At 42.7% G+C, this 13,284-nt stretch overlaps 1 protein-coding gene and 1 long non-coding RNA gene across 13 annotated transcripts in view; one reads left to right on the forward strand and one right to left on the reverse strand.

Moving 5' to 3' along the window:
- PTPRM (protein tyrosine phosphatase receptor type M) overlaps positions 1-13,284 on the reverse strand; it is an 838,757-nt gene that overhangs the window by 207,509 nt on the left and 617,964 nt on the right. The window lies entirely within an intron of this gene.
- LOC133369972 (uncharacterized) lies at positions 417-12,025 on the forward strand. Its single transcript, XR_009759049.1, has 3 exons — positions 417-463; positions 4,639-4,700; positions 11,952-12,025. It is a non-coding gene; the product is annotated as an uncharacterized LOC133369972 (long non-coding RNA).

Genomic DNA, 13,284 nt, shown 5'->3' on the forward strand with positions numbered 1-13,284 from the left:
AAGACCTGGCTATTCAGGCAGGCATACAAGATTGGGATAGATTAATTCTACGCTATATGAACTGAAGGATGGTTTTTAGCTTAATTTGATTGTTGTTGATATATATATGTACTGTTTTATCTTGTTGTATGTCGCCTAGAGTGTCCCTAACCTGGGCAGATAGGCGACTAAAAAATAAAATTTATTATTATTATTATTATTATTAAAATAAAAAAGTCTATATTCATATTACTATGTATCCACCGGTAGTGCAGTGGCAAATTCAGAAGTACAGGGTTCATAACAGTAACAGCCAAGCCCCCTTCTAATATTATACAACTTTCTAAGATTACAGAATAACATGGCCAGGCTTGAACAGTGCTTTAAATGACTTGTCAATGGCTAACACTCTCACCTTTCATGATGATTGGCTCATAGGACACTGGAGACATAGGGACCCTGCTGGGACCGGGCTCCTAAAAAAGTAAGTGATCTAAGACACTCTGAGACACTGGATGATTACACCCCTGGTATCCACAAAAGAGAATGCTTTGTAAAAACTTTATTTCTGTTGATACAAAAGTATATGAATATGCATACTACAAATGCCTCAAAAACACACTTTAAAAATGTAATGCAGTTATTTTAACTCATATTCTGTCTGGTATAATAGAAAGAAACAATTAATTTATACTGCATTCAGACAGCAATTTATTCCGTTTTCCCAGTGTTTTCTTACCTGATAATTTCCACATTTTATTTGATCTTTCACATGCCATTAAAGCCACTTCTGGAAATCTAGCGGAATCTAGTAAAAGTTTAGCGCTCATTTCTGTGTTAATTGCTTCCAGAAAAATTCTGTTTGCAGAATTTGGGATGGTATACCGTCACACAATTATTTCCTGCCAGTTTCATGGGAGAATCATGGGGAACAGATGTGTGCATGTGCAGAAAGGGTGGAGTAGTGACATGTCCAATGATGTTAATTGTTGTGTCACACTGTGCCCTAATTGTTGTGTCACACCATGCCCACGCATGTGAATGACAGTATATTGGTCAAAAAGCCACAGTTCCATAAAGCAACAAGTACTGCAGTGTGAAAGCAATGTTGGAAATCAGGACAGAAGCACTACCATTATAATCAGTAAAACTAATGCAATAAACCCCATGTCTGAATGCAGCCTTGGGAACATAGACTGGGAGAACATAGACTGGGAGCATACCCAGGTGGCAGGTCACAGAGGAAAGGTAGTGGTGTAAACAAATGGCAGTCTCTGCTCTTCTGTACTTCACACACATGGACCTGCACTTACAAATAAAGGCATTCATATAATATGGGAACGCCTGTGTAAAAGTCTCCCCCCCCAGGGCTAGATGCATCAGGCAGGATCGTTAACCAAGAAAGAGTTGAGGGTGGGGCTCTGTACTCCCTCATATGAGGAGAGAGCCCCTTAAGGGCCACAGAAAGGGATGGACAAACCTGTCAATTTGGTTTCTCTCAGGTTCTCATTTTTCCTGTCCTAAGTTTGGTTCTCCACATTTCTGCATCAGTTTGTGAATTAGTTCTTTAAAAAGGCCTCATGAAAATCAGGATTTCAGTTTGAATTTCTCTTAATATACACATTTTTGTATTCAATGTTGCCTGATATACACATTTTTTCAAGCAATTTCCCCTAATATAATGCACTTTTGATATGCTATTTTCACTAATATATGAATTTATATGCACATTGTACCCTAGCATGTGCATTTTCATAGACATTATTTGGCCGAAAAACTGCATTGCAAAATTCAGAAAAGTGTGAATTTTGAAGGATGGCTGCATTTCAATTTGTGTATTGTTTTGGAAACTGTAGATTAGGCGGGTTTGCCTTTAAATGTGAACTGAACTGAATTTCTTCCTCATCCCTAGCCACAGAGTATGGACATGGGCCATCTTACCTCAGGAGAGGGCAGCAATGTCATGCCCTGGTGGGCAGGGTGATGGGAACAGTGGGAGCTTTGATAGTTATAGCCACCTCCCACCTTTCCAACACAATCCAGCAAACTAAGCTAAGCCAAGAGTTCACCCTGACTTCATGCTATGCCTTGCCTCTCTGAAGCTTTATGCAATAAAAATGGTGGCCTGTTTACTTCCACTGGGGTTGGGATCTGCTTGTTGTTTCCAGTTTGATCGCATTCTGTCAAACTGGAAGGCAGTTCTGTCCCATGTTTATTTTCCACTATCTTCTCCTTTTACCATTTCAATTTTTTTCCTCCTGAAAAATAACAATACTTACATCTTTTTTCTAACAGTGTTTTCCTTTCTGAAAGGAAAGTGGCTTTCTTTATGCCTGCCCAGTGCCCACCCACCCAATCCCCTCTTCACTTGTTCCTCCTCCTCATCTTGAATCATAGCGGATCCTCCCCCCACCCCCAGCTGTGGGAGAAAGTGAGAGAAGTGGAGAGATCACCTGGTCAATTTCATATTAGCAAAACAAAGAGCAGGCTGCTCAATTTCACCTATGCTATGCTAGCTCCTTACATCCCACCACCTGACTGCCTGCTGATCCGGGCTGCCATCTTAGGAGAGCTGACACTGCTTTGCTGAAAGGTCTGTGACTGCTTTGCCAAAAGATCTGCAGTGCCAAGACAGCTGGGACTGTGAGCTGAGGAGAACTGCCTGCCTGCCTGATTCTCCGCCTATTGCTTAGTTTCCCACCAGTTGTGATTCAGGGTGGGCTATTTGTGTGTGCTGTTGTTGCTGCCGCCGCCAAGTATACCAAATAAAAACTGTGGTACGGTTAGCAAACACTTTAAACATTTCCTCCCCAAATATTGTTAACATCAATACCATCATCATTATATTTGACAAGAAAATCAAGTGTCAGTAAAAGTCTCAAAAACTCGCAGCACACAATATTGGTCTGCATGATAACACATGTGTGGACATAGGGAAAATCCGGTGCCAAATTCAAAATAAATGAATTTTTTGCCCATTCCTACTTCCACTTTCTGTATCCAGCATGTTTCCCTCCCCTGAACACCACTCTGCTCCTACATTTAGAGCACATGCTAATTGCTTTTTCTAGACATGTCCATTGGCTAAAAACAGATATTTGCTGGGCCATTCACATTTGCCATACTGAACTGATGGGCTTTCATAAAATTTCTGCATACCCTGCAAATCCCTAATGCACGCTTGTGGGAAAAAAAATCTCTCCATCATCCTTTGTTCAAGCCCAGCACACATATTGTACAAGTATCAAATATCTTTTCAGAATTCAACATCCAAGTTCAAATTTCTGACACAGCAAACCTTTCTCTGTGGACTACGATGATGATCACAGCCTGTGTCATATGCTTTAATTGTGATGATATTGCTTGAACTGATATTAACTAAACAGTTGTTCAAATGTGTAAAAATAATAATATATTGTATATCTTATTTTTAGAAACTATGCATTAAATATTGAGTACAGGTCATCAAGTTATTGCATCCATATAATGAGCTAAAACACAAATATGTATAGTTGTGAGAGAAAGAAAACCAAGACCTTTCAATTTACTTGGAGAAGGCAGAAGGGGTCCAGTGGATAGTGTGGGAACACCATCTTGTATTTCAGCATTAGTAAAGTAATCATGGCATGGATCTGATTAAAAGAACTAGAAGCAATATTCTTACCATTCTGATTGCTCAAAATACTGCTAATGAGTCAACAACAGTTCAAGTCAACCTGACACCATTTCAAGAAATGACTAATAGAACATGATAACTGCAGTTATTTTTAACAGATTTTTCCCCTTTACAGTACTGCAAAAATGTCATGCAAAGAGTTCTATGTTTTAACTAAGTGTTGGACCTGCTTGCTGGTAGTCATGTTACTTCCTGTGTGTGATATTTACAGCCTGAGTAGGCTATAAATCATTCTTTTGCTACAATCACAACAAATAAATAATTGCTACCACAGACAAGCCAAGAATTTCCTATTCAAAAAGTACTTAGTTTATTTCTAGGCTTTTGTCCAGCAGTTTCTGTCATGGTAGGTTATTACCCAACAGATTGAAAGCATCCTAGTCCATGCTGTGTCTCTTATTTAATAGACGGAGCACTAAGTGAGGCATTACACTGGGGTGTGAAAATGGCATCTAATTTATTCCATTTTCTTTGTTTCTCTTGCTTTTCTGTTGACAGTTTCTTATTCCCCTAATAAAGAAAGGTTTTAAAAAATCACTTACTTCTTGGAGAGTATTTAGACAAAGATAAACAGAATTGGGCATAGCCATTACCTATATGGTAGACTCCCCAAACCCCATTTATAACTCCTTTTGCTCCTTGGAGGAAGGGTGGAATATACATAAAGGCCACCCCCTCCCATGAGAATCTTTCTCAGAAGTCCTTCTCTGGGTTTCCCTGCAGTCAGGAGGGTGACTATCAGTGCTGCCCCAACTTCGAAATGCTCACTCCGGAAAGTGCACCTAATTCCAAGGTTTTTTTTAAAGAGCCAGGTAAAACCTTTTTTATTTTTATTTGTCTAGGCCTGTTAGATCCTCATTTTATTTGCTGGCCTGCTGAATGATTGTTTAAAAAACTAAAAGTGACCTGATTTTTTTTATTAAGTCTGGGGGAAATATATATGTAAAAGTAAAATAAATGCATGAACTTTTCCCCACCTGTAGGTAAATTGCTGGATGAGTTGAATCCAGAGTCCTCTGTGCGTGGGGCACTCCCACTAAAAAAGGTAAGTTTCATTTGTTTCTTCTTCCCCCTCAGTTCCCTGTTCCCCTGAGAAACTGATCCAGAAGATGGGTGGTGGTCCGGGGGGTGCTGTGGGAAGGGGGAATCAGCAAAAAAAAGAGGAAGTTTACTTATCGTGAACTTCTGTTTGGTGTTGGCCATGGAGAATATTCTAGAAGGAATGAAACTTCCCACTGGACTGACAGGCAGGTTTCAGAATCCTTTCCAGGGGAGGAGTCATCCCACCCTCCAGTCCAACTGACAGAGCAAGAACTGTTCCTCGACACACACCAACAAAGCATAGAACAACTCCAGGCAATGACCTGAACAAAGTTACTCAAGGCAGAGGTCAAGTACCATGCATTTACCAGAATAGTCACATGAACGGTAGAACACCAAAGAGACAAGACAGTCTAAACACTCTAACAATGTAGGAAGAAAGCAGAAGCCCTAAGAGCCACCCCCGACCAGAACCAGCAGAAGATCAGAAAAATATCAGCACAAAAAGGTGAGGTGGGGAGAATGTCCTCCACTGCCAGCGTCAAACGGAAGTTCACGGTAAGTAAAACGTCGGTTTTTGCCTCTTGGTAGTGGAGGACATTTTCTAGAAGGGATGTAACAGAGCAGTATCCCTAGTTCCTAGGTGGGCTTCCTCTGCCCATATCTTACAGCTGAATGATCCTATGAAGAACCTTACTGCCAAATGCAGTAGGAGTGGCTGGTTCTGGTGCTGGTATCGGAACAGTCTTTGGGAGTTTAATCATTGACTATGCCAGAAATCCTTCTCTGAAGCAGCAGTTATTCTCCTATGCTATTCTGGGATTTGCCCATGGGTCTCTTCTGTCTGATGGTTGCTTTCTTGATCCTGATTGCCATGTGAAGAGATGTTTGTAACATTGGCATCAATGAACTACAGTGTGATTCTGTGAACCTTGTTTCAGAATGTATGCTACTACCAAAAGCAGCTTAAAATTTTGTAGTGTTTAACAAAAGTATGCAGTGTAGCCCATGTGGTGGTCCTGCAAATGTCCAACTCTGGAAAATTACTTTAAAGGCAGCAGAAACCACAGATCACCATACCAAATGCACAGTGAGCTCCTTCCCCAGTCCGAGGGAGGCCTGAGAGATTGCAAAATGAAACCAATGAGAAATGGAAGAAGAGGAAACCTTTTTCTCCTTAGAGGAACCTTAAAATGAAGCAAACAGCAAATTCAAATGACAAAACTCCAACATTCAATCCAAATAAAACCACAGAGCATGCCACACATCCAGCGAATGCCAATGCCTCTTCTGAGAATAAGTAGGGTTTGGGCAAAAGGAGGGAAAGACAATTTCCTGTGCCCTATGGAAAACTGAATTCACTTTGGGCAAAAAGGATGGATCAGGACATAAGACAACCTTGAAAATGGAAATGGACTGCCTTCAAGTCAATCCCGACTTATGGCAAACCTTATCCTGGTGGAAAATACAAAACTGCAGGTTGGCCAAGAGAGCCTCCAGTTCTGCAACCAACCTGGCAGATGTAACTGCAACAAGGAAGACAGTTTTGAAGGATATTCAAGGGACAGGTGGCCAGAGGTTCAAATGGGGCATCAGTCAAGGCAAACAAAACCCAATCAAGGTTCCAAGTGGGAAACCTATGGACTACCTAAGGGGAAATGAGAGACACCCCTTTGATAAACTGCCTATACAAAGGATGGGAAACAAGTTATTACACCCAAACTAGAGAAAATACCACTCAGTGCAGCTGCTTGGCATTTAATAGCACTGGAACTTAAACCCTTGTCCACCTGGCCTGCAAAAAACTGAAAAAGACTGCAACATTCCTAGACAACAGATCCACCTTCTCCCAAGAACATCAAGCCATGCTGTACAATATACCCTATTTGTAGAGGCCCACCATGAAGATAGCATCAAGTCCAGAAACTACCCATGAACCCCAACTATGTTAGCCAGATCTGCTCAGTTGGCCCCTGAATCAACGCATCTGGACAGACAGGAAGACATCATGGCACTGGTCACCAATATGTGCATGAGATCTGGCAACCATGGCATCTGAGTCCAGTGAGGTGCCACAAGGATCACCTCCACTGGGGTCCGGATGATCTTCTGCAGGGTTTGCTGAATCAGACTGAAGGGTGGAAAGGCATAGGGAAGACCCGGTGGCCAGGCCACCTCCAGTGCATCCATCCCCCAAGCTGTATGACATGGTAGACATGACAGAAAGGTGGGTAACTAGTTGTTCTTTGGCAATGCAAACAGATCCACTGCTGGTTCGCCAAAGCAGTCTACTATCAAGACATTTGCAGATTGAACTGTCACTCCATCTCCTTTATGGCAGCCCGAATCAACAAATTCACCATGACATTCTTCAGACCAGCCAGATGTTTTGCCTTCAGAGACAGCAGATTGAGCTCTGCCCAGTGAAGGAGACTGTTGGCCTTGGAGACCAGAGCTGCTGGCCATCCCTCCTTGCTTGTTCACGTATACCTTGGCAGACATGTTGTCAGTGCATACAAGCAGGTGAGAACCCCTGACCTCCGATGCCAAGACCTCCAGGCCCAGGAAGATTGCCCGAAGCACCAACTTATTGATGCTCATCAGGGCTTCCTCCACAGTCCATGTGTCTTGCACAACTGTGTGGCCTACATAGGAGCTGGCATCCGTAGTCAACACCAAACATTGTGGTTCTGCCAGACTCTTCCCTTCCATGAGCCTCTGAGGAGAAAGCTACCACAGTAACTCCCACTTTAGATTGTGGGAAACAGGGAGAAGAATCCTCCAATGAGTCGCAATCTGGTCCTGGAAAGGTAACAGGAAGAGCTGAAGACAGTGATAATGGAACTGAGACCAATGAACTAGATCATATGCAGAAACCAGAAGGCCCTGCAAGAGCGCCAGCAACACTAAGTCCATCTGGTATGCAGACCTCACCTGTAGAATAGCAGATGTGATCTCCACTCGCTTCAGAGTGAGTGCCATTCGAAACAGATGTGTATTGAGCTGTATCACCAGGTGAGTGAGGGTTTGAGATGGTATCAGGGAGCTCTTCTCCTCATTCTCAATGAAACTCAAGCACCTGAGCCAACTCAGTGTGGTCTCGGTGTCCATTATGCAAGCCCACTGCAACAGACTTTGAAACAGGATGTCATCTAAGCATGGATGAAGATGAACATCCTTCGTCCTGAGAAAACCACCAATGCCACCAGCATCTTCGTTAAGACTCTTGGCGCTGAACAGAAGGCAAAGGGCAACACCTGATACTGGTAGTACACCCCATTCTAGCTGAACCTGAGAAACTGGCAATGGGCTTTCAGGATGGGGATCTGAAGGTAAGCCTCAGAGTGGTCAATCAAGATTATCCAATCACCCTTTTGTAGTGCTGTCACAAAGGACCTCAGAGTTTCAATCTTGAACCGCCTCTTGGCTACCCATGTGCTGAGCTATTTGAAGTCGAGATTTGCTCAGACATCGCCATTGTTCTTTGGCACTAAGAAAAAGGTGAAACAGACCCCAGATCTCCTCTCCCAAGGGAGGAACCTCCTCTATCGCCTGAATATCCACCAGATGTTTTTTCACCTGAAGGAATGTCCTGTGCTTGACAAGATCCTAAGGGTAGGAATGAAAAAATTGTGGGGTCTGTGGGCAAACTCGAGAGAATAACCATGAGTTACCGTGTCTAACACCCGCTTGTCTGAGGTCACCTCCCTCCACAGGTGGGGAAACTGTAACAGGTGAGCACCCACAGGACCCACTGAAGATTCATGCAGAAGGGGCCTTTTTTGTAGTCTTTCAGAACTTGGAAGGGAAGGGAGCTGAGCCCTCACCTCTAGTGGAGGGAGGACCACCTCCCCTGCCCTGTTGACTCCAATGAGGTCTGTATGAGGAGAATCCCCTAGATTGGGAAAATAAATTGCAGGTAAGGATGAAAAAATCTGGCATGCCTTAGCTCATCCTTCTTAGCCATAATTCCTTGTCGCAATCAAATACTCTTTCAAAGAATCACCAATTAACTTGGCCCAGAAAAAGGCAAACCCACAAGCTTCAACTGGAATGCAGCACCCACATCCCACTGGCAGAGCCAAATGTTATGCCTGGCCACAATAGTGGCTGCCATAGGCCAAGCATCATAACAGAAGGCATCCAGTGCAGCATCTGCTGCTAGAGCAGAAGCATGTGATATCTTTTTCAACTCATCTTTAACCAGTTTAGGAACATCCTCACCCGATCCCATGTTGCTCTGGAAAACAGAGAAGCAGTGGCAAGTGCCCCAAAGGCCACACAGTCTGCCTTAAATCTACGCACAAGGCATTCTCCATCCTTTTATTATTGCATGCATCTTTACCCCCCTCCACTTCTGAGGGGATAGCCGTTGAGGAAGCCAGAGCAGCTGGGGACCAGAACCTGCTGTATGACCTCAACTGGAAAATTATGATGCCACTGAACAATCCTTGAGGCAATCTTTCCCTTTTTGGGATGTGCCGTTTAGCTTTCCAAGCATTGTCAAACAGTTGCGGCAAAGGAACCAAGGTAGGTCTAGCCTGAGCTGAAGGTAAAGCCTTCTTAGCCCCAGCAGAAGTGCAAACCATGCGATCCTGAGGGGACACCTCCTCAGCTGAGAGCTGAGGTATCCTACATATCTTAATTACAAGCAGCTGAAAAACATCCAAATTAAACGGGGCTGAGTAGGTAGGTCATAATCAGCATAGGAGTAGTCCACCCAGAAAATATATGAGTGAGTCTGTGTAAACATCCCCAAACAGCTCTAATCCTGCACCACCAGAGGAAGGCAGGGAAAGGTGGTAGAAACAAAAGAAGTGGGAAACTGTCAGAGGTGTGCTCCACTCAGAAGCCTATGAGAGAGCTGCCTCTCAGCCCCTTTACAACTTTAGCCCCAGAGGGGTTAATCAATTAAACCACAGTGGGAAACAAGCCGTTTCTGGACCGGGATAGCCTGACCACTGTTGTCCACACACTGGTAACCTCTAGGCTGGATTACTGTAATGCGCTCTATGTGGGGCTGCCCTTGAGATTGGTCCGGAAGTTGCAGCTGGTGAAACTGCTCACTGGGGCAGGATATCACCAACATGTCACCCCACTGCTGAAAGAATTGCACTGGCTGCCCATTTGCTACCGGGCCAAGTTCAAGGTTCTAGTTTTGGTGTACAAAACCTTATACAGCTTGGGACCAGGATACCTGAAAGACCATCTTACCCCTTATATACCCAGTCGATCACTGCGCTCTGCAGGTGAGGGCCTCCTGCAGATACCATCTTATCAGGAGGTTTGTTCTGTACAATATAGGAAATGGACCTTTAGTGTGGTAGCACCTACCCTGTGGAATTCCCTCCCCTTAAATATTAGGCAGGTGCCATCTCTGTTATCTTTTTGGCGCCTTTTGAAGACTTTCCTCTTTTAACAAGCCTTTTAAGTTGAGACCTATCCCAGTCTGTGTCTGTGTTGGAATTGCTTTTTGATTTTGATTTGATTTTAATATTTCTACCCCACCTTTTGGCTAAAAGGCCCTCTAGGCGGCTTACAAAAGAGCACCAATATAAAGATACATCAATAGAACATCAATAATACATCAATGGAACATCAGTAATACATCAATAAAACAATACAAACAATACAATTTGGAAAAATTAAATAATAAACCTTCATTAGATTAATGTTTTTTAAAACTTTTTTAAAAAACAATGTTTTTAACCCTTTTTAAAAAGATGTCTTTAAAGCTTTAAAAATTTTTTTTTAAGTTATTTTGTTTTAATGTATTTTAAGATCCGTTTTTATGATGTTTTAAAGTGTTTTTAGTGCTTTTGTTTGCTGCCCTGGGCTCCTGCTGGGAGGAAGGGCGGGATATAAATCAAATAATCAATCAATCAATCAGTCAATCAATCAATCAAATAAAATAAATGAGTCTGCTAGCTCCAGGAGAGTATGGATATCGCCAAATCAAAAAGCCACCAGGGAAAGATGGTTGCAACTGCTGAGGGAATTTAAGTGGCAAATTAGGAAAAAGAGCTGCCGGGACATACACTCCAAATGGGGCTTAAACTGCCCAGGACGGACCCCACACCAACCCCAAGTCTTGCAGGGCTTACCCAACTAGTTATCTCCCTCAGGAAATCCAAGTGCCACAGAATTGCCTCACAATGCTCCCTCAAACTCCTCACCCAGCAACTCGAAATGGCAAAGAAATACAGAGGAGGGGGGGAAACCCAACAGATGCACAAGGAAGCACACTCACAAAAAAGCAATAGTGGAGAGAGAAACAAAGTTCAATTCACAAACAGTTGAAAAACAAAGGAAATTTAGAAGCCTAAAGGACTCATCTGCCACTGACCACAGGCAGGGTCAGACTGGAGGGTGGGACGACTCTTCCCCCTGGACAGGAGGCAAAGGATTCTGGACTCTGCCTGTCAGTACAGTGGGAGGCGTAATCCCTTCTAGAGAATGTCCTCTACTGCCAACAGACAAACTACCTCTCCCTTTCCTCCAAGCAAGAGCCTCCACTGTATCTTAGCCACTTCTGTAAATGGAAGGAGTCTTTACTTTCATGGAAGGGCAACTCTAGATCATGATGATTGGTAGATAATGTGTGAACTAACACCACTGAAAAGCATGAAGTTTGAGGATGTGGGTAGGATAATATGAAAACTCTGAAATGGTCCATTCCTACATGCATGTAATCACATGATATTGCAGTCATCAAGTGATGAACATGCTGTGTAACAACCAGTTGGGTTTTATGGAAACACAGCTGCTACAATGACATTTTGTTTACTTTCCCTCAGTTAATCAAAAATGTAGATATATCCTGTGTCTGTCATCTAATGAGTATCTCAACTTTGTTCAACCATATGCCTTCAGATATGCATAAAAACGGAAGCACTCAGCATTTTTGCTCTAGCAAGCAAAAGATCCATGCAATAATTAGTGAAAATGTACATAATTACTTTTTTACATTTATGAATCGATGCTTAATTTCAATCTGATCCTAGTAAAGCATTTATTTTTAGTTTACAAGATAAAAACTGGCATGCTTAAAAAAAACAACCAAAAGGAAATAAAGCATTGAAAATTCTTGTAGATGCCACCTGCAGAGCAGTCCCAGAATGGAAAATGGAGGGGGGAGGGGAGGGAAGACCAAGCTGCTAAAATTATACAGGCATTTCTCGATATGGCAAGAAATGTTAGGCAGCCATGCTGTAAAAATGTTACTTCAACCAACACATAAAGTAATGTGCTTTAGTTTTATAGCTAGATCATGATGTGCCCAGGAATGGCAATGACAGCACCTGACACGTATGGATACTGACTTCTGAGGTAGGTCACTCTACTTGCACTCTTAAAATGGTAAATTAGATACATACGTTACACTGAAGTGTTAATATAATAAAAACATTTCAGATTCTAACCTTCAAGCACGCTAGCAATATGGCAACTAATGGAAATGACAAAATATTCCAAAGAATTTACTAACCTCTAACAAAATGTATCTTTAATAAAGTATATACATACAAAGCAAAAACAAATATCTGCAAAAGGCAATTTCGTAAATTCATTTTCTTTCCAGCTGATTGTCAATGGACCAGACTTTGGGTAGTATCAAATGCTGGCTGCTTGAGGGAGAAAATGTCCCCTTTCCTTCTGCATCTCCCCACATTTCCCCTAAATCTACTCTGAAGAGTTGCCCTCTGGAGCAGATTTGGAGGAGCACAGGGGGCTGCAATGGGAAAGGGAAATGGCTGAAAATTCCGCCCTCTTCCCCATTCTGCTGATGGATTCCTTCTGTCAGTGGACAAACAACATTAGATACCACCCTTTATTTTCTGAGATGACTAAAGATCTTTAGTTTTGATTTACATGCAACTACTTCAGTAACAGGCAGGGCCCATCAACCTTACTGGGCCAATTAACACATTTGGAAATTAAGAAACTGTCGTGGGCACCACTACAAAATAGCTGCCCTGGCCTGCCTACTTTCAAGCAACAAACAGCTTGCAACAAGAAAATAAGTACAAAACAGTGGCTGAGTATGTGTTCCAAATGCCAAACTGCACATTTGACACCACACAGAAAACAAAATATACATTGTACATAAGGCAAATGTATGAGGGAGGATAAGAGGCAAATTTCTCCTCAGAGACTTATGCAGCACTCACTTCTGCCCATGCCCCACAGACCAATTCTTGCCTTTCTGTCCTTGCTTCCTTCCTTTCTAAGGCTGCAATCCTATCCCTATCAATATGGGAACAACTCCTGTTGAACTGAGCCGGACTTACTTCTGAGTAGACCTATAGCTGGCCCACTCATTCAGACAGAAATCCAGAAATGGATAGTTGATGGCATTTTTGCTCCTGCTTGCCAAACTCAACTAACTCCCACCCCCAATCAAAAATCCTGCCTTCCCTAAAATGCTACTTTTTGGCATCTCTTAACGAAGCTGCCATTGCAGCTGGTGCATTGAAAGTGAAAAGCAGAGTGGGAACAGAAACAACTGTACACAATCAGGCTGTAAATAAACTTGTGCAGAAGTGCTTCCATGGTTCCTCCCCTCCTGTTTCCACGGCCTTTCTGCCATG

This window comes from Rhineura floridana, chromosome 1, assembly GCF_030035675.1.
Source record: "Rhineura floridana isolate rRhiFlo1 chromosome 1, rRhiFlo1.hap2, whole genome shotgun sequence".
Taxonomy (NCBI): domain Eukaryota; kingdom Metazoa; phylum Chordata; class Lepidosauria; order Squamata; family Rhineuridae; genus Rhineura; species Rhineura floridana.